Source organism: Macaca fascicularis, chromosome 4 (genome assembly GCF_037993035.2).
Source record: "Macaca fascicularis isolate 582-1 chromosome 4, T2T-MFA8v1.1".
Lineage (NCBI taxonomy): Eukaryota > Metazoa > Chordata > Mammalia > Primates > Cercopithecidae > Macaca > Macaca fascicularis.
Genome location: NC_088378.1, coordinates 24,902,200 through 24,922,865, shown reverse-complemented (window position 1 = coordinate 24,922,865; position 20,666 = coordinate 24,902,200).

Below are 20,666 nucleotides of genomic sequence, written 5' to 3'. Positions count from 1 at the left end.
TTGTTACAATGTAATTGTGTTTATATAAGCATCCTCAATCACTTAAAAATTAGGTAGAATATCAAATAGATACATAAATACAAAGAGATACATGGGTACCCTGGAATCATTTTCCTAATTACTGTCCACTGCTTTGGATGTAACCAGCCAAGTTGGGATCTGACAAGTACAATTAGTACTCTCTGTGGAATCATAGCAGAGATTTCAATTTCTAGTATTAATGGAAAAATCAGTGGAAATAAACTATTCCTCCATTTTATTGTCTACGAAAAGGGGGTTTTTCATGTTCTGGAATTCTATTTTATTTTTAAGACATATTCAAGAGTTATTAAAATCCTAGTCTACTTTCACTTATTTTAAACCATCTGGTACTTTATCATTCATATTTTCCACAAGGTTCATTGATCAATCTTTGACTATTCTTGAGGAATGGAGAAGTCCATTAGATACTAAATAATGATTTAGCACTTTTATCAACATAAATCAAAGAAAATTTTTTCCCCAATTTCAGTATTGAGTTTTCATTAACTTCCACACATTAATATGCTCCAATTAGGTCCTTAGATTTTATTTTCAGTGTTGTGCCATAGAGAAATGTAAAGTGTGCCAAAATCATCATTGTATTGGCAGGGTTGTTAAATCAATAACTAAGTTTTGTCATGTAGGATACTCTTTCTTTTATGAATAAAAGTCATAGAGGTTTTTAAGTTTTTTAAACCTTTAGATGTTCTTCTAGCATATCCTGTGCTCAGTGACTCTATATGATCAGAATAATCTGTAAACTCATTCAATTCTTTATTTATACGCAGGCAAATTCTGTTTTTGATTTTTATTTTCTCTAATTCTACTTCAATCACTAATTTATATAATGTTGTAAGACATCAATATTAAATAATAGACGAAGAGTTAAATTCAGAAATTAAACCCTTACAGGAAACAGATATCTGTTACAATTTTGTGAGCCCAGATGAAGGAGGCTTTCATCTTCACAACTGTGTGCCATTATATTTCAAGGACTGTAAGAGAAGTCACTTTAGCACTCCTATTTGAGGTCAAAATTTTCCATGAAAAGGTACTACATGCTTTGGAAAATCTTAATATTTTTATGTTTGTGTATGGAGTGTTAGTGTATGAAATTTATGGATGAGAGTGATATCAGTATTTTGAATAAGAATCTCTTACAGTGAGAATGGAAGCACTGAGAAGGAGGTAGATTAAAGAGAATTTTAAGGGCAACAGTGGAAACGAATGTTACTTGGTGAGTAGACTCAGTCATGATAGCTATCTGTGATGTACTGTGCTCATTTCAGGAGTTGTCTTCTCAGTTGCCTGCTTATCAAGACCTGTAAATAAAAGAAAGAGATAAACCTTGTATGTGCCGGAGTCTCATTTTTCTCAAACTATTCTTTACACTGAATCAGACACACTACTTTCCAGTCAGAAGCACACACCATCGTCTCATTTTTCTGTCTCTGTCCGTTGTCCCTTTAATCTTGAAAAGAGTATGAAGAGAAAAGATTGTGGTTGTAAAATGGCCTAGATTAAGGCAGAAGACATATTTTAATACCAAAAAGTCAATAGAAAGTGCAGACTATGAGGGAGAAACTAAGGATTTTCTTTTTATGTTGGCAATTGGATTTTAAGAGATCCAGCTGCACATCTAGTTAGTAAATCAAGAATAACTCCACAGAATCAGACTCTCTGAAGTATTCTTGCTTTGATTTTTATATAATTCTCTATGATACTCCAAAGCTTCAGTTTCTTTTATTCCAGATTTCCATTTTTAGAAGTAACACAATAGGGAGTCATATGTATAAGGTTGCAAATTATACCTGTAGCTGAATAATCCAAAAAAATTACAATGTTATTAAAGGCATGTGGCTGTGAACTTGCTTTGTTTGGTGGTGTAGGTGTGAAGGGTGGCCTGAATTCCACACAGGCCAAAAGGAAATTCTGAAATCAGCCAATCAAAAAGAAAGAATGCCATCTTTCTCTTAAGTATGAGAAACCAGGGGGAGTTATTTCTGGAAAAAAACTTACCTTTCACTAAGTCTGCATGATAGTTTAAACTTATACATATACACACATACACATATACTATATTATATTGTGTGTATATATATATATTTAGACAGAGTCTCGCTTTGTCACTAGGCTGGAGTGCAATGGCGCGATCTCAGCTCACTGCAACCTCCACCTCCCGGGTTCAAGCGATTCTCCTGCCTCAGCCTCCCAAGTAGTTGGGAGTAGAGGTGTGTACCACCACACCCAGCTAATTTTTGAATTTTTAGTAGAGATGGGGTTTCACCACGTTGGCCAGGATGGTCTCAATGCCTTGATCTCATGATCCGCCCGCCTCGGCCTCCCAAACTGCTGGAATTACAGGCATGAGCCACCGCGCCCAGCCTAAACCTATATTTTTCATATAGTGGTTTCTGAACTAACATCACCTGGAACGCATATTATCAAGCTTTACCCCTGATTTACTAAGTCAGAAATGTGGAGATGAGGTCCAGCTTATGCACTTCAGCCAGCTGTCCAGGTAATTGTAATGCATGATAAAGTTTGAGAGCACTCATTTAGACCACTGATTTGCCTGGGTAACATGGCCTTAACACCTTTAATGATGTCAATTCTTGCATTGTTTCTTACATTTAATGATTTTGTTTGATTTTTATAAATCATTGGTAACATTTTGAAAAGTAGTGCTGCTGCTACTGAAGTTCTTGATTTGGTGCAATTTTCATTTAATTGTCTTCAAATAATGCCCTACTATAAGAAATTTTAGAAGAAAACCATATGTGATACTGTTTTTATCTTGCAGTTTATATTCATTTTAAGAGTAGCAGTGTGAATTAGACTGAGATTAAAACCTTAAGGAAATTAACAAAATTTAGATTTTATGATCATTTCAGGCCTGTTATGTTATTCTTCTAAACCTAATGCAATATGTCTATTAATCATATATTAGTATATTCATTAATTGTTATTCACAAAATAGAAAATTTTGTTTCTATAGTTAGGTGGTCAAATCAACAAGAAAGTTAAAGGATTCCAAAGGAGTGTGATTGAATCTATTGTTGGCTGCTGCTTCGGGTGATAAATGTGTCGTGCTTGGAAAAACATTGCTGGCTTCTGACATACCATGTGGAATAAAGTCATTCATATATATATATATGTGTGTATATATATATATATATGTGTGTGTGTGTGTGTGATGTCTACTAAATGTGTGTAGTAGGGTTAGATGTAATATTAAGTAAGGAAAGACCTACTAAGAAGGATTATTTGAAGAAATATCTGAAGAAGTAGATGCAATGAGGCATGTGATTGTCTGGGGGAGGAATAATCTGGGCAGAGGGAACAGCAAGGGCAAAGGTGCTGAGCATGAGCATGTCTGTCCTGTTCCAAAGTCATCAAATAAGCTAATGGGACTGGGGCAGAGTGAGCAAGGGCAATAGTAGCAGAGGACAGAGAAACCAGATAGAAGGACTTTGCACTAGTTTAGACCAGAGATGGTTACGCCTTTGACCATGGCCTAAGTGGAGGTAGTGAGAAGTGCATAGATGAAGGGAATGTTGTAATGATAGACCTAGTAGAGTTAGCTGACATTTACATTATGAGAGAAAAATATGCATCAAACATGATTCTGGTTTTTTGTCCTGATGAACTAGATGGTCAGAGTTGCTCTCACTGAGATACAGACATTCTCATAACATTCTGTTAGGAGAAGTAGATTTTGGGGGAAACATTGGAAGTTCAGTCTGGGAGATTCATTAAATTTGGGATGCCTATGAGATATGCAAGTAGATATGTCAAGTAGATAATCAGAACTACAAGTCTAGGGTTCAAGGTAGAGGTATCTAATGGAGCTGTAAATTTGGAAATAATTTATAGATAGAATTTAAAAATACAAGGTTTACTGAGATTACCTAGACAGTATAAAGAGGAACAAAGTAAAAGGTCTGAGATTATGGCTGCTCAATGTTTAGATGTTAGAGAGGTAAGGAGGGACCAGCAAAGGAGACCAAAAGCATGAATCAAATATCAGATGTAACATTAAATAGGATGTAATATTAAAATAATATCTATAAAATAATAATATTAAATGATTTATTGCTAATAAATTAATAAGAAGACCAATAACTGACCATTGAATTCAACAACATGGAGATCTTTGGTAACATTATGAAGGTGAAAACCTGGTTGAGATAAATTCAAGGTGGAGTAGGAGGAGGGGGCAAATACTGATAAGTATTTTAAGAAGTTTTGCTATAAAAGTGAGCAGATGTTAAGGACTGTAATTAAATAAGGATGCAGGATAAGTATTTCTTTGTGTTTGTGTGTGTGTGTTTTAAGATGGTAGAAGTATCATCTGTTTGTGGATTTAAAAATGTAGCTAAAAGGAAATAATTATTGCCAGAGTGATGTGATATACTTTGGCTACATGGCACAAGCATGCATGGGATATACTGGATTTAACCAGAACTGAGCTTTAGCTTGGCACAATAAAAGCCTTTAGAATATATGCAAGTGATATTCATGAAGAAACATGGAATCTAATCTGGAAAATAAGTGAAATGGGGAAATGACAGGGATGGGTTTGTATAGTTGGAGTACTGAGAAAGCCAAGAAACAAGAATTATGGACAGAAATGGAGTTTGTGAATCTGATTAAGGAAGGGGTGCAGATATTGTTAATGACAATGTCTAGAGTACAACCTGGGAGTAAGGTTGACTGTATTATTTGTGTTTGCTAACTTTCTTAATATTGTTTTATTTGTGTCACAAATTATACTACTAAGCTCCAAACAGGTTTTACCTTTAAAAGTTGTTATTATATTTTTAACCAAGAAGATAAGTACTAATTCCAAGTAATACACAACAGATTGAAACATTTGTTTCTGTCCTAGAGCCATTTGGAGAATTAACCCAAAAACTAATTTGCAAATAATCTTGTACTTCTATTGTTTTGCCAGCTGTTTGTACTCAGAAAGTAAATGAAATGCCAAAAATGTTTACATAATGAAACTTGAATTACTGAGTTCCACCTCCCAAGAGTTAAGTAATATTAATTCCAAATGAGACCATTAAATTCTATTCTGGAACTCTAAGGCTGGGTCCTTTCTTTACTGTCATCTGTTACTGCTTTAAATCGAAGCAGTCATTTATTTTTAGAAATTGTATCTAAATTATCACGTTTTGATGTTTTGCTACTTACTATTCCATCACATCAAAATTAATACCAATAATAAGAAAATAAATATTTGTTTTCACACAAATGTAATGAAGTAAAACTTCTAAAATATTTCGTAGTTTCATTTAATAGTTACTGACTAAAGTTGTATAATCTTTATTTTTCAGATTGGTAAACAAGCATGGATGAGGTTAGGATGTTTGAGAACTAGCCAGAGTTAGAGATTACATTCAGTTCTCCTGAGGTTTGGTTTAGTAATATTATGTTCCAACTATTGTCTACACACTGATTTCCTCTGAGACATTTTTGAATTTATTCAGACTTTAGAAGCAATTGGACTAACCTGAAAATTAAATTTCATGGCTGTATGTCCTTCAACTCAGTAAAATAAGATGATCTTGGAAATCCATCTCAATAATAATTCCAATAAGAGAATTACTCAACTAGTATGTAGTTAGCACCCTGGGTGGTACAATTTTACTAAGTCAGAGATGTCAAACATAAAATTCAAGAGTTATACTTCACCAATTCTTTTGTCTTCAGCAGAGAGGACTTATCTGTCTTACTATTCTTTTTTGCTGAACCTAGCCTCAGCCTCAGATTCGGCTTCCAGACAGCATTTTAGACAGCCAGTACAAGTAGATAAACATTGGCATACGAGAAACAAAAAAACCTATTTTCCATTCAGGCTCTGAGAATCACATATTTGAAAGAATTAAGGTAACATCACCAAAGGTTCCCCTTATAACCAAAGAACAGTATGGGCACTAAAAAATTTTGGCTGAATATACATAGATCAATGCTTAAATTAGACAGTAATTATTGCCATTTATTAGGCATGAGCTGGGGGAAAAGTATAGAATATATAATGTTAACAAAATAGACAGCATCTTTCCTCAGGGAGACACAGTATTCTAATAGATAATGGGTAGGTAAGAGTTTGGACAAACATTAAGAAATTAAATTCAGTTACGAACTGTGAACATTTCCATGAAGAAATGTAGCATGTCATGAGAGTAAAAGAGGGGAGCTTCATGTGGGTGGAGTCCGAGAATGTCTCAATGTAGAAGGCCTCAAGTGATATCAAAACTGAGAATTTAAGGTGAATGGGTATTAACCATGGCAAGATGACAGTGTGCTTGCGTGTGTGTGGTTGGGGTTTGTGGGTTTAAATGAAGAGAGCATTCCTTCTGAGAGCCTCAGAAAGGAACATACTTGGCATATTTTAGGAACAGAAGAGAGGTCAGTGTGAGTAGAAACTCCAAGTAAAATAAAAGCCTGTGAAAGAATGTTAATGATCTACTTATGAAGCAAACTAAAATGTGACATGACTTTGAATCACTGATGGAGTGTAATAAATGATGCTCCATTTGACCTTTATGTTGCTTAAGTAATGTAAGAGGAGGATAGACTGCCGTTCTTTGAATGCTGTGAGGTGAGCAAGTACAGCGAGCTTGTAGAAACAACTCTTTTGAAAATCTTATCCATAAAAATGATTTAGCTGGAAATCTGCTGTATAAGTAGCAAGAATTTTAGTAAGCTTAATTGTAAAAGAGGATTTGTAGAAGGATTTTTGGGCTCCCAGGGCTGGGATTCATATCAGGAATAGATTGAAATTGGCAATTGGAACTTGTATGGATCCCACAAATAACTTTGTCTTTCTTGTATCTCTCTCTTTCTCTCTACAATATATAAAAATATAAACTATATCTATAACTATATTTAAATATATTATATATAGATCTATATATTTAAATACATATAGAAATATAGATACTTATTTTTGTGACAGAGTCACACTTTATCACTCAGACTGGAATTTAGTGGCACAATCTCGGCTCACTGTAACCTCCACCTCCCGTGTTCAAGTGATTCTCATACCTCCCGAGTAGCTGGGATTCCGGGCATGCACCACGACACCTGGCTAATTTTTTTGGTAAATGTTTTTAGTAGAGATAGGGTTTCACCATGTTGGCCAGGCTGGTCTTGAACTCCTGGCCTCAAAGTGATCCTTCTGCCTCAGCCTCCCAAAGTGCTGGGATTACAGGCATGAGCCACTGTGCCCTGCCTCTTGCACCTCTGTATTTCATCCTAAATCTACCTCTGCTGTGTCTTCCTTCTCTTAGTGAGCACTGTATGAGTGAGATCACATCTGATATAGTTTGGACATTTGTCCCTACCCAGATCTTATGCTGAATTGTAATCCCCAGTGCTGGAGGTGGGTCCTGGTGGGAGGTGTTTGGATCACAGGGAAGATCCCTCATTGCTTGGTGCTGTCGTTGTGATAATGAGGTCTTGAGAAATTTGGTCATTTAAAAGGGTGTGGCACCTGCCTCTCACTCCCTCTGTCTTGTTCCTGCTTTCACCATGTGATGCACCTGCTCCCCCCTTACCTTCTGCAATGATTGTCAACTGCTTGAGGCCTCCCCAGAAGCTGAGCGGAGGTGGGCACCATGCTTCCTGTAAAACCTGCAGAACTATGAGCCAATCAAACCTCTTTTCTTTATAAATTACCCAGTCTCATGTATTGCTTTATATAAATGCAAGAACAACCTAATACAATATCTCAATCTAGAAAACATGTTGATGCATTTGGAATGCAGTCACATATTTTACAATGACACAATCACACTGCCTATAATTTACATTTGAAATGTTCATATGGAAGTAAAATAGTGAAGGAACATATATTCAACTAGTCATATAAAATTTAGAAAACAATAGATTATCAGTAATAGCTGTTTGGTTGATATTTAAATATATTCAAATGTAGAAGTATAAATTAAAACAGGTTCAAGAATGTTGTAGACAAATTTGTGCTCCTCCAAAATGTATGTAGTGGAGCCTTAACCCCCCCAAATTACTGAATTTAGAGAAGGGACATTTAGGGAGGTAATTAGGATTAAACAAGGTCATAAGGTTGAGCCCTAATGCCATAGGGTTGGTGTCCTTAAAAGAAGAATAGACACCAGAGAACTCTCAACATGAGCTCAGAGGAAAGGCCAGGTGAAGCCACACTGAGAAGGTGCCTATCTACAAGCCAGGAAGAGAGCCCTCACCAGAACTGAATTTGCCAGCACCTTGATCATGAACTTCTGGCCTCCAGAACTGTGAGAAAATAAATGTCTATTGTTTAAGCCAAAAATACGTGGTATTTTGTTATGGCAGCTGGAGCAGATTAATATAAAGCTATTTATTGAAATCACAAATTTAAAATTAGTTTTCAGAACGAAAATTACATTTTCATTAAATAGGATATTTTCACTTGTTTCATTCCTTACCAGACACATTTAGTTCTCAACAGATATACTCATTAGAATGAAAAGGCTGATGCCAAGTATAATCACTTTGATAGCTCAACAACCTTCATATACATCTCTAGTAAGCTTATTTTCAGTCTCTATGTTGTTCCAAACTTACCAACTGTTTTGAAAATCCTGACCCATCTTTTCTTGAACTCAGACATAAAAATAGGAGTTTTAAGATTAACTTGCTTCATATTTTCCCAACACAAAACTCAAACCCGCCTACAAAAAGAAAAGGGAGAGATCTCTGATGTGAGATGTGGGAAAACAAAAGAAAGTTAAAAATAATAATGGAGAAACTAAAGGATGTTGAATATTATTGTTCAAAACCACTAGAACTAGTAAAAAAAAAAGAGAGAGAGAGAGAGAGACAGAGGACGATGCATGAGAGAAAGAAATAATTGATAGTGTATAGTCTTGGAGAATATGGGAGAGGATGGGATCCATTGGCATATGTGAAAATTTGGTCTTGGCTACAAGAAGGGTTATTATCTCCTTTGTGTCAGAGGAAGAAAGATAATATGTGTCCAGATGTTACAGAACTCAATTTTGTTTTCTCAGAGGTAGAGTTGACATTTGATTACTTCCTTCATTAAAAATGATCATTCAAGGTCATTTTGTTCATATTAACAATATCGATCTATGATATTTTAATTGATAGTATGAACTATCTAATTACTTTGTAGGCAAAAAATATAGCTTTTATATAAATTCCTATAGGCTATCTCCACACAGTTAGACAAGAATTCAAGTGGGCACTTCAGATAATTAAAACATATATTTTATCATAAAACATAACCAGGAGTGTCCACATTCTTGGCGTCTAATAAATTTTCTTTCAAATAAGATATAGAATACCTTCTCTTGAGTTTCTTGGTTGGTTCCTTGTGCGGATTTGTTTAGTATTTATCCCTTGTCAAATTTTTGATTAAACAATATGTCAACTTTTAATTGTTCTTAAATTAAGGACTTGAGATGCTTTATGTCTAGATCCTCTTTCTCTCCACTTATTTCAGCCCCACCTTGTAGCATTGCCTTATTTAGTAAAACTTATGTACACACAACATTTCTTTCTTTTCTATTTTCACAGATTCATTGAACATATGCAAAGTATTTAATGGCTTCCATACAGGAAGTAAGACTTTCTTCCCACAATGGCCGTGGAAAAGTAACCCAACATTTGCTCATTTCACTCCTCCTAATGAGAGTTTCAGAATTTAGCTTTGAGCTTAATCTCTACAGTTTTCCTAAGTCAGTCATTCCTTTGAGTTTTAATTTTTAGTTTTCTGTTGCTTTTACTTGTTTCTATGTTATTGTTCCTAGACCTTCACAAATGTTTTTAGGAAGGAGGTAGGTTATCAATAAACTCATTAATTTTAAATGGTAGCCAATGATTAGCTTATAAATCTGTTTCATTAAACCGTTGTCTTAATATTACTGGCATAAGGTATTAGGTTAAAATAGAATATTATTAATAACATGTACTGAAGAGTACATGTTATTAGCAAATTTTATAAATGGGGGTTTGCTTAAAACACAACTTCAAAGTATTAAGGTACATTTTGGAAAACCCATAAATTGCTCACAACAGTTTCAAAATAATCTGTGTGCAGTAATGTATTCAAAAACACCTTTGTGCTTGTGCAATAATTTATGTCCCCTTAAATCATATGGAGGGAGGACATTGACACCTTGCTTATTTTAGCAACCTTCGTTTTTGACCTGACCAGTAGAGGTGTTTTTAATATTCTGTTACAGTATAAACAGCAAAAGCTTATTTAGTTGATATATTTTCTGTTCAGAGCTTCCTTTTAATTTAGTACTAAAAGGTTATTCTGAATATAGATTAGAATGTGCAATACATAATTTTAGCTTATCTCTGGATTTAATTCCTTTAATGGCTTCCTATTCTAGTACTTAACAGAGTGCCAGTCTCTCCCAGCTTCTCTATCACCTCCTATTGATTTCCTGATTGGTTCACATTGATAAACCATATCAAGGAGAGTTCATGCAAATGTGATCTGTGTCATTTTTAAAAGTCTATCTTCTTAAAAAGATGATAAATATCAAGTTTTGAAGATGGACTACAAAGAAAAGCAAGTGATTTACTAAGAACGGGGGGAAAAGTTATTTTAATCAGTACATGAAAATAGAAAGTTTTGTTTAACAGATAGTTTAAAAACATCTTGAAAAGATAAGGTATGAAGTTAAGATTTCTTATTTATAGTAAGCTGTAGAGTAAAATCATAATTAAAAATATCCCTTATACTGAACTATAGTTCAGGAAAAAAGTCTATATTTTATATAATGATTGAAGATGAAATGCTAGCTAATATCAAAAGTGATAGCAGAACAAAAAAAACTGATTGATTAATTGAATTTCCTCTTTTTCTCTTACTAATTAATTCCCTAAGATGTAGTTTATATATAAATAATTACAGTAATTTATTTAAAAATATACTAATAGATAAAATATTTTTATTTTATTAGAATGTATTAGAATATTCATGGGGCCTTCATTTTATTTATAATTTTATTTATATGTAAAACAGACACAAAAATTCATTTTTATAGATCTTGAGCAACATGCTAATTAAGTGGCTTACTACATTTCAGTGAATAAATAAGCAGGCTTTGGAATTTGATTAATAAATGAAAAAATTTATTTTATGAATTAAATGTAAATGCTGTTTAAAAATTTATGTAAATATTGGTTGACCTGGCTAGTTATTACTTAAAAGTATTATCAATAATTAATTGAGGAATTAGTTACTTTGGAAGATAAGACTTTATACTTGACTCATGGTCATAAACTGTACTTTAAATTTTGGATATGCCACAACTGTCTACTGATGGATAGTAATACAGAATCACTAGTTGTTTTTCACTAGAAAAACAACTTAGATTTAGATAGGATGCCACTTGCCTTAAAAAAAAAAAAACTGTACTTAATGCTTTCATGTGCGGGCAATTTGCATGCACTACCTCATTCAATACTCAGACCAATTTTTAGTCACGTTTTCAGATGGGGAACTAGGACTTAAAGAGGTTAAGTAGCTATTGAAGTTTCCATGACTAATAAAAACAGTGATGCTTGGATTAGAATTTAGTTTTATTTGATTCTTTAGGGCATAAACTTTTCTTATGCCACCTTCCCTCTTCAAAAGAAAGGAAAAGGCTATTCTCACATTGACGTTTGTGAAAGATACATCGATCACCTTCCTTCATGATACCTCAAGATCACAAATACGAAGAAACTGCAAAAGCCTTTCATGTGTATTACTCTTCCATTGAGAGTCGTTGATAACTGCACATTTTTACAGCATAAAATTAGCATCTTTTCCATTTTAATTCCAGTTTTCTGTCTGAAGTGAGAATAAGCAAATTGATGGATAATTGTGCACTAGTTGGAAGACTGGACACGTTTTGCAAGCCACTTTTGCTTTTGTGTGTGTGTGCAGAGTATATAGTAAAATAATAAACATAACACATTCAGTGTCATTGAAAATTCCAGTTTTTATTTATCTCAAACCTCTGATTTAAGTCTAAGAATTAATTAGCCCTCTTCCCCATTCTCTTTATTACCCTCGCAAGTCCTAACAGTTGGCTTCTGCTTGTTGAATTCTTTACTTTGTGGGGAGGGTTCTTTTCCACATATTAAACATGAAACATGTGAGTTACAGCCAAGAGCACATGAAGCCACAGCAGCATTTGGTTTAGGGCACTGAAAGCTGAGACATGGCAACTTATGCCATGGACAAACTGAAAATTATTTGACATCATGGACTTTCGGGTCACTTATAAGTACTCAATATAGTAAATTTTAAAGCTTTGACACCCAACGGTCTACACTAGGATGAAACAAATGGCAACACAGATGGCCATTTGTGCCCCATGATTATTTGAGTTTCAAAAGTTTACAAATATTTACAGGTAACTATTCAAGTATTCAACTGCTCTGAAATCTGATAAACAATAGGGAAACAGTTTTAACATTCATTCAATTCTAATCAATATATTACAAAATATTCTTTAAGAAAGTGTTAGTATTCATGTTTGATTAATTCAATGATTGATTATACTTTGAACTTCCTGTACTAAATTTGTGTTTTGCATTTTGAGAATTTAAAAATTAAAACATGCACACACACACACACACACACACACACAGGGCCCACTGAGAATTAACAACTGAATCAGGCTTATTTATATCTATATATTTACAGGTAAACTGTTTATTTTTAAAATAACAGCAATCTTCAGTAAAATTATCAAAGAAATGTAGAGATATACGTGTATAGGTATATATATGTATATATACATATATCTCTACATTTCAAGGGATATATATCTATATATAGATTCTCTCTCTCTCTCTGGAGATATATATATATATCTCTATATATACATATATATACACACATATATATATACACACACACACACATATATATATCCCTTGAAAATACATATCCCTTCAAAATATTCACTTGCTTCTCCAATACTGGAGTACAACATAGTGTATCATTTTTGAGATAATACTTATTAAAAAGGCCAATCCTTCCAGTTGTATGTAACTGTCAGGGGTTTGGTTTCCAACAGAGTATACTAAAAAGTGTAGCAAAGAATGTACTTAACAAAATAAAACCATACAGCCACATTCACTGTTCCTGATTTATCGCCATTATTTCTGACTTGGAATATCCCTCCCTTGACATGCTGTTTTATGCCTTGTGATTCAGTAGGCCCTTTTATAGCATGTTTCAGTACTTCAGGATGGAAAAGGCCCAGCTTCCTAACATTGCCATAAATCAGGGAGCCTACAGCTGTAGCAGTACTTGCAAGGTTACCCAACTCCTGAGTTTCTGATAAATTTTCTCTTATCATTGAAGATAAATGCGGTTACAATTCTGTTCTGGAGGGCTCAGGTGTAACAATGGCTTGTAGGTCATTTTCTTAAGTGAAAGAGAAAAAAAAATGCTGCCTTTTCCAGCTATTTTAATTTTTGTCTTAGAAATAGTCATTTCCTTCATCTATCTTTTAGTTTCACTTCTCACACGTACACACATTAACTTGCCATGCCAGAAATCTTCATTCCTCTTTTTTATACACCTAACCTATTTGCCGTACCCAGAGTGCATTACTCTAAATTAGCTTTAATCATTTTCTCTCATGCAAAACTGAAAATAACTTATGATGTATTGTCTTCCCTGGACATTGCTTTTTAATAAAGAACACAAATATAAAAATTCTAATAGTGACATTTCAGGCAATGTGACAGGCAACTGAAGGCATAGTTTTGGTCATGAGCTTCTTCTTGTCCCCATAGTACATCAGATCAGAGGTTGCATAAATCTTCAAGGCTGACTTGATGCAGTTTAATTCTCAAGAGAAGGATATTATAGTGTCACAGATATTCCTGTTACTTTTCTCGCTCTGCCATATTACACTTCCTTTCTATTTACCTTGCTTCTTTTTGATGTGTACATTGAACACATTTTGTTGATATTTATTTCTGTTTATTGATTTTTCCAAAAATTAGAATTTGTTACTGCTGAAATTTCTCCCTTTTCTTTTTCTATGAGAAGAGTGTAATATATCTATATCAATGCTTGAGAACTACAACAAAATGACCATCACTTTGTAACTACGAGATGTCGCCTGTGTTGGCAAAATACACAAAGAGGAAGTCTCCCAAAACTCTGAAGCTAGCATTAAAGGAGCTAGAATATGAATATTAAATAAATGACATTTTCAGATGATCAGTTAACAGTACAATTTTAAAAATAGCATATATTAATGAATTTTACTATTTCATTGTAAGATAACAAGGAAACTAAAATAGAATATATGAAGAAAATGAATATAACAATATCTCTATTTATTACATGTTCATTTTTTTTGCTAGACATAATGCTGTGGAACTTGAATTATTTATCTAGTGAAATTTCACTCAGCGACCCTGTAAAAGGTGTCATTGTTACTCCCTTTCACAAATGAGGAAACTGAGCTTAAAGATATTTGATAATACAAACAAGGTTACCCAGCTGGGAACAGGAAGGGCCAGGATTTAAACTGGCTTCTTTAAAGGCTTCTTGACTTCTGGTGTCGAATTATGCATGCACTAAGCCATGGCTCTATATGAACTCCATTTAGAAAGCATGTCAAAATCAAGACCAGAAGCACCATTGGTCTCTAATAGGTTAAAAGTTTTCTTAGCAAGTGAACACTGAAAGTCACAATTAAAGTCCACTTTCTTCCTTTCAACTAATTCAGAGTATGGCCAGTAGAAAATGTGGGAATCCAAGGAGTATTGGCAGAATACACCTAACAATGTCTAAAGCCTCAAAACCTTGCATTTATTGTCAATACTCTGTTTGATAATCTTTCTCACATAGTTCTTCTCAGTGATTTAGGTAACTCCACCTTTTGATTAACACAGAAATCTAGCAACTTCATTTAACATGGTTTGAAAATTTAGAATAAAATTAATATAATATGCAGACCCTAGCAATGAAATAAGATACCCATTGGTTTCTAATGATACAGGCCTTTTCTGCACTACTCCAGTTTCTGATATGCAACCCCATTGCTGGGGCAAGGCCCATGTAACATACACACAAAGTGCCATTGCAGCACCTGTCTTGCCATGGACATAGTAGCTATTTATTTAGCATAGGAATTCTAGGAAACCTATTTACTTTGTAACAGTAGAGGGAAATTTCCCAAATGTCCCTGACATCTCAGGGAAATAGATTATATCAAACCAGAAATAAGAATATAATGGAAGAATAGAAAAGATCAACATAAAAATGTGAAGAAGGCAAGAGAACATTAGTGGCAAAACAGAGTGAGGAGGGAAAATTTGGAAGGTTAAAACTGTGATAACTCTTATATATTTATTAGTCCAGCTTTTTGGACTTTTAGATCACACACATTGTCAGTTAATTGTAGTGTTGTGTACTATAACCCTTGCCCACAAAGGTTAGGAAGATTATTAGCAAAGTGTAAAAATCAAGGCTCTGGAACAATACACATGGCAAGATCTCATTTTTGTAAAAGAAATGTATTAATGTGAATGTATTTTTTATATTTATATTAGAGCATGGGGAAAGGTCTGGTAATAGGAAGAATTGGAACAGATGGAGGTAGCAGAATAATGTCATGTTTTGGCATGTATGTGTATTACTTGAATATTTTACAAATAGGGTGGATTCATGTATTTCTCATATAATTAAGAAAGAAGATGACAGTGAATTCATAAAAAGAAGGCAAATCACATTTACGAAGTTCTTTATAATTTTATTAAAGCCATTCTCCACCAATCATTTGGTTAAGATAAAAACAACAACAAAACTAAATTATAAAGGAGAGTTATAACACAGCTTGTTCTTAAATCAGATTAAACCAAACCTTAGAGTTTCAAAAAATTCATGACTTCTTTTTTTCTTTTCATTTTTTTCCTTCTTTCTCTTTTGTGCTCTCTTCCTTCATCCTCCTTTCTCTCTCCTTCCTTCATCTTTTTCCTTCTTTCTGTCTCTTTCTTTTTTTCTTTAGAGTTCTATTGTTCTGGTAAATTACCAGCAAAAACAAAAAGGGGAATAAAAATTAATGAATGACCCGAAGGTCATCCTCAAAAAGTACTCATTATGTACCTGTAACCTCAATGAAGGCAGGAAGAAGATAACCTGTGCATTTAATTACTCCATCATTCATTCTAGTTTTTGACAGTACATAGACAAAGTACTAGAGGAGTAACTGAAAGTCTTTTTATTGTCCCTCTGAATGGTTTGGTAATGCTTCACAACATATTCTATATAGTGGGCTTTCATTTGTGCAATATTTAAAAAAATTCACCCATCTACCCACTGAAATATGTATACTTTGGAGGACAAACGTTTTCTCATGTAGACGTTTACTTATTTAGTAGACATATTTGTAGTTATTATATACAAACTACATTAGAAGCTTATTCTATGTCATTACTGATTGTTTCAACAACCTTGAATGGCTGGTATTAAAATCTTATTTTATATTTAAGGAAACTGAGGCAAATATGAAGTTACTCTAGCCTAAGACTACAGTGAAAGTGACAGATCCAGGATTCGAACCAAGATTGTTCTGTCTCCACAGCCCATTTTTCTCTACTATAAAATCCTAATTCCTAGTGTTCAGAAAAACCAGCTGTTTTATCACTTTCTTAGAAACTCACTAAATATCTTTTAAAATTCAAGATTTTCCATTGAAAAGATATTATGGTTTTTGTGTCTGCTGTAATATGGTGTATAGCTTACTTACTTTTGCCTTAAAATAAATTAATAAACCTGATGGTGATTCGGTGTAACCCAAAAGAACAGTAGAAGCGGTAGGGATTGAGGGGCTGGGGGGAAGGGTGTCTGTGTTTTGGCTCTATTATTCTATAGGGAGAACAGCTCAGATCAAGTGTGATGTAGTTTTCATCAGAATGAAAATAACCTGTGCATTCTGGAGTGCATGTTCATAGAAGGGTATACTGAGAGACCTGTCAGCTTCTTTTAGTGAAGCAGTAACAATAATGCAGCAGTGCATAGAGGCCTTAGTTCAGGAAAGATAAACAGAGCCACACACCAATGTGAATGGAAATGTGAATAGAAAAAGAAATGTATTATAAGTGCTACATTGCTTTCCTACTTAAAAACATACCATTTGGCAAAGCTACGGATGACTTTGTCACTTACCATTATAGTTATTCAAGTTGATTTGAGTTACAATTTTTATAGCTCTCTGATTGTACACTTTTACATTAGAATGATTTAGGAAAAATGAGGCTACAAACAATTAAAGATTTTAAAAATACAATTCTTAAAATTTTAAAAATAGGTTTTGAGAGTACATGTGCAGATTTATTATGTGACTATATTGTACAGTGGTGAAGTTGGGCTTTTAATGTACCTATCACCTAAATAATGAACATTGTACCCAATATATCATTTTTCAATCCTTACTCTCCTCTCACCTTTTGGAGTCTCCAACATCTATTTGTCCACTCTGCATGTCTATATGTACCTATTGTTTAGCTCCCACTTTTAAGTGAGAACATGTGGTATTTTGACTTTGTTTTGAATTATTTCACTCAGGCGAATGGTCTCCAGTTTCATCCACATTGCTGCAAAAGACATGATTTTATTATTTTCCATGGCTGGGGAGCATCCATGGTATACATATGCTACATTCTCATTATTCAGTCATCTGCAGATGGACACTTAGGTTGATTTAATGACTGTTGTGAATAGTGCTGCAATAAACATACAAGTGCAGGTGTCTTTTTAATATAATGATTTCCTTTCCTTTGGGTAGATACCCAGTAGTGGGATTGCTGGGTTGAATGGTAGCTCTATTTACAGCTCTTTAAGAAATTTCCATACTGTTTTCCATAGAGGTTTCACTAATTTACATTTCCACCAACAGCATATAAGCATTCCCTTTTCTCTGCATCCTTGCCAACATCTGTTATTTGACTTTTTAATATAAGATGGTGTCTTCTTGTTGTTTTAATTTGCATTTTTCTAATAATTCATAATGTTGAGCATTTTTTCATATGTTTTTGGCCACTTGAATGTCTTCTATTGAAAAATGTTTGCGCACTTTTTAATGGGATTTTTTTTTCTTTTTGAGTTGTTTGAGTTGCTTGTATGTTCTGGATATTAGCCCTTTGTCATATGCATAGTTTGAAAATATTTTCTCCCATTCTGTATCTTGTCTGTTGATTATTTCTTTTGCCATGAAGATTTTTAGTTTAATTAAGTCCCATTTGTCCATTTTTGTTTGTGTTGAATTTGCATTTGAAGACCTAGTCATAAATTCTTTGCCCAGGCCAATGTCCAGAAAGAGTTTTTCCTAGGCTTTCTTCTATAATCTTTACAGTTTCAGGTCTTATGTTTAAGTCTTTAATTCATCTTGAGTTGACTTTTATATATGATGAGAGATACAGGTCTAGTTTCATTCTTCTGCATATGGCTATCTAATTTTCCTAGCACCATTTATTGAATAAGGTCTCTTTCACTTATAGAATTGTAATTTTAAAATATCACAATGCTTTAAATGAAGGTCTGTGTTATGAATGAGCATGAAATAAACACTAAATTTGCTCACCATTTACTTCAGTCAAATAAACTGAAGATTTTGCCAGAGATGGAATGGCATGGTGTAAGAGAAAGCTCTGTTATTTTATTTTTTAATCTATTTATGTTTTTAGTATAATGATTTGGAACCCAGTATATCTACCAGAATTACTTTTCCAAATTTCACTTGTTCAAATCTATTGAATCAGAATATATGTGGGTGTATTTTGGGAGACCCTGTATTTAATTCTGATACCTACCTGTGATATAAACACAAATGTTTTGATCTAAGAAGGAAATTGTTAATTTCCTTTCACACAAATATGCAAATATGCACAAACATACATATTATATTACACACACACACACACACACACACACACACATTATCATATTATATGCCCGATTCTTAAAGAGCCTCTCAGTATATATTTTTCAAATGAACAGAAATTCTCAAAGAGCAGTAGTGGGAGTAAGGGGAATCAGTGGTCCAGTTATCATATTATCCATGATTAGAGAAATAGGGCCTAAGTACTTTCTTTGTAGATAATGTTGGGAGACCGCAAGCCTTGGGAAGACAAGCAAGGGGATAGGGCCAAATGGTAAAGCTAGTCTTGTTAATAGTGGAGACTGTGAAGGTTGAGATTAAGCCTCCATTAGTGTCTCTCTCTCTCTCTGTCTCTCTCTCTCTCTTTTTCTCTTTCTTTAAAGCCAGTCTTGTCTATGGCCTTCCAGGTCCTGCTAATTGGTGCTGATCAACAATTTTTTTTTCTTTTTCCTTAATTTTGTGGTTGAATCCTCAGTTCATGTTGTAGCTTTATCATGGTTACAGTTTCCCTGATGATTAAAAACTGGTTTGGTTTTCACCTTTCTTCCCTGCTATGACATTATATGTAAAAATAAATTGTCACTATTTTATCTGCTTTGTTTACTAATGCATTTTAAGTACTCACAGGAGTGTTTGGCACATGGTAGGGAATCAAGAAATATTCCATTTAAGGAGTAAAAACATACGTTTCACATATTTATGAAGATTTTAATTCAGAGGTTTATTCTTCAATTTATATTTTGTAGAACATTGTATATTCTACTAAGGCCTCAGTGCATTCTTTCAACAACTGCAGCTGGAAAAGGCAGTCACTATCCTAGCTATTTTACAGAGTAGAAAACCAAAACGCAGAGAGAAAAGAATTCTCCCTTTATTTTACAAAATCATATAAGTTTAGGATTGGAAAGACCTTACATATCATCTGGTTTTAATATACAGCATTTCCAACAAACTGCTTATGCTTGAATTCTTTCGATGCTGAAGAAAGCCCTACCCCCTAAAACACTTTCATCTACTCTCTCACAGCTTCCCCATAGGTTTATGCTTTTATGCCTATCTATGGAGTCATCATTTATATGATCAACTGTCAGTGTTTAGAAAAAAAGCCACAGACTGTCTGAGATTCTCTTGTCCTGGTTAAACTCTCTGGCTCCTTCAGTCATTCTTCATGAGATATGATTTTGAGATTGTTTAATCACTTCTTCACTTTCTCATGCACATGTTTCAGTTTGTCTAGTGTCTTCAGTAATTGTACTCATGGCTTGAAAACAATTTCTACTTATGGGTTCCAATTAAGTTCCACATAATTTATCCACACTATTTTATTTAATCTTTTCAATAACTCAGTCAAATTGCTTTAGTGAAGACTTTTTGGTTGGAGGAACAAAAATCCATCTGAATTAGCTTAAACACAATAAACCCAGAGGGATTTCATGGCATGGATTCTAAATACAGTGGGAACTTTGGAAACATGGTAAGTCATCTGACTAAATGTGGTAAGTTTGGAGTTACATGGTGAAAAGCTCTGACAAAAGAATAAAAGTATAAATAGTTTAAGAAGGAGGCTTAAATGGACCTGGCAGAATTTATACACTGGCAGCTATCACATTTGTTTTACAGATAAACTCTCAAGGTTTTCCAGAGAAGTGAAATTGCTTTCCTTGATCTACCTAGTCAGCCTGATCAAGGATCTAATGCCTTGACTGTCCTTTTTGCTAGCTGGCAGCTAATTAGTTT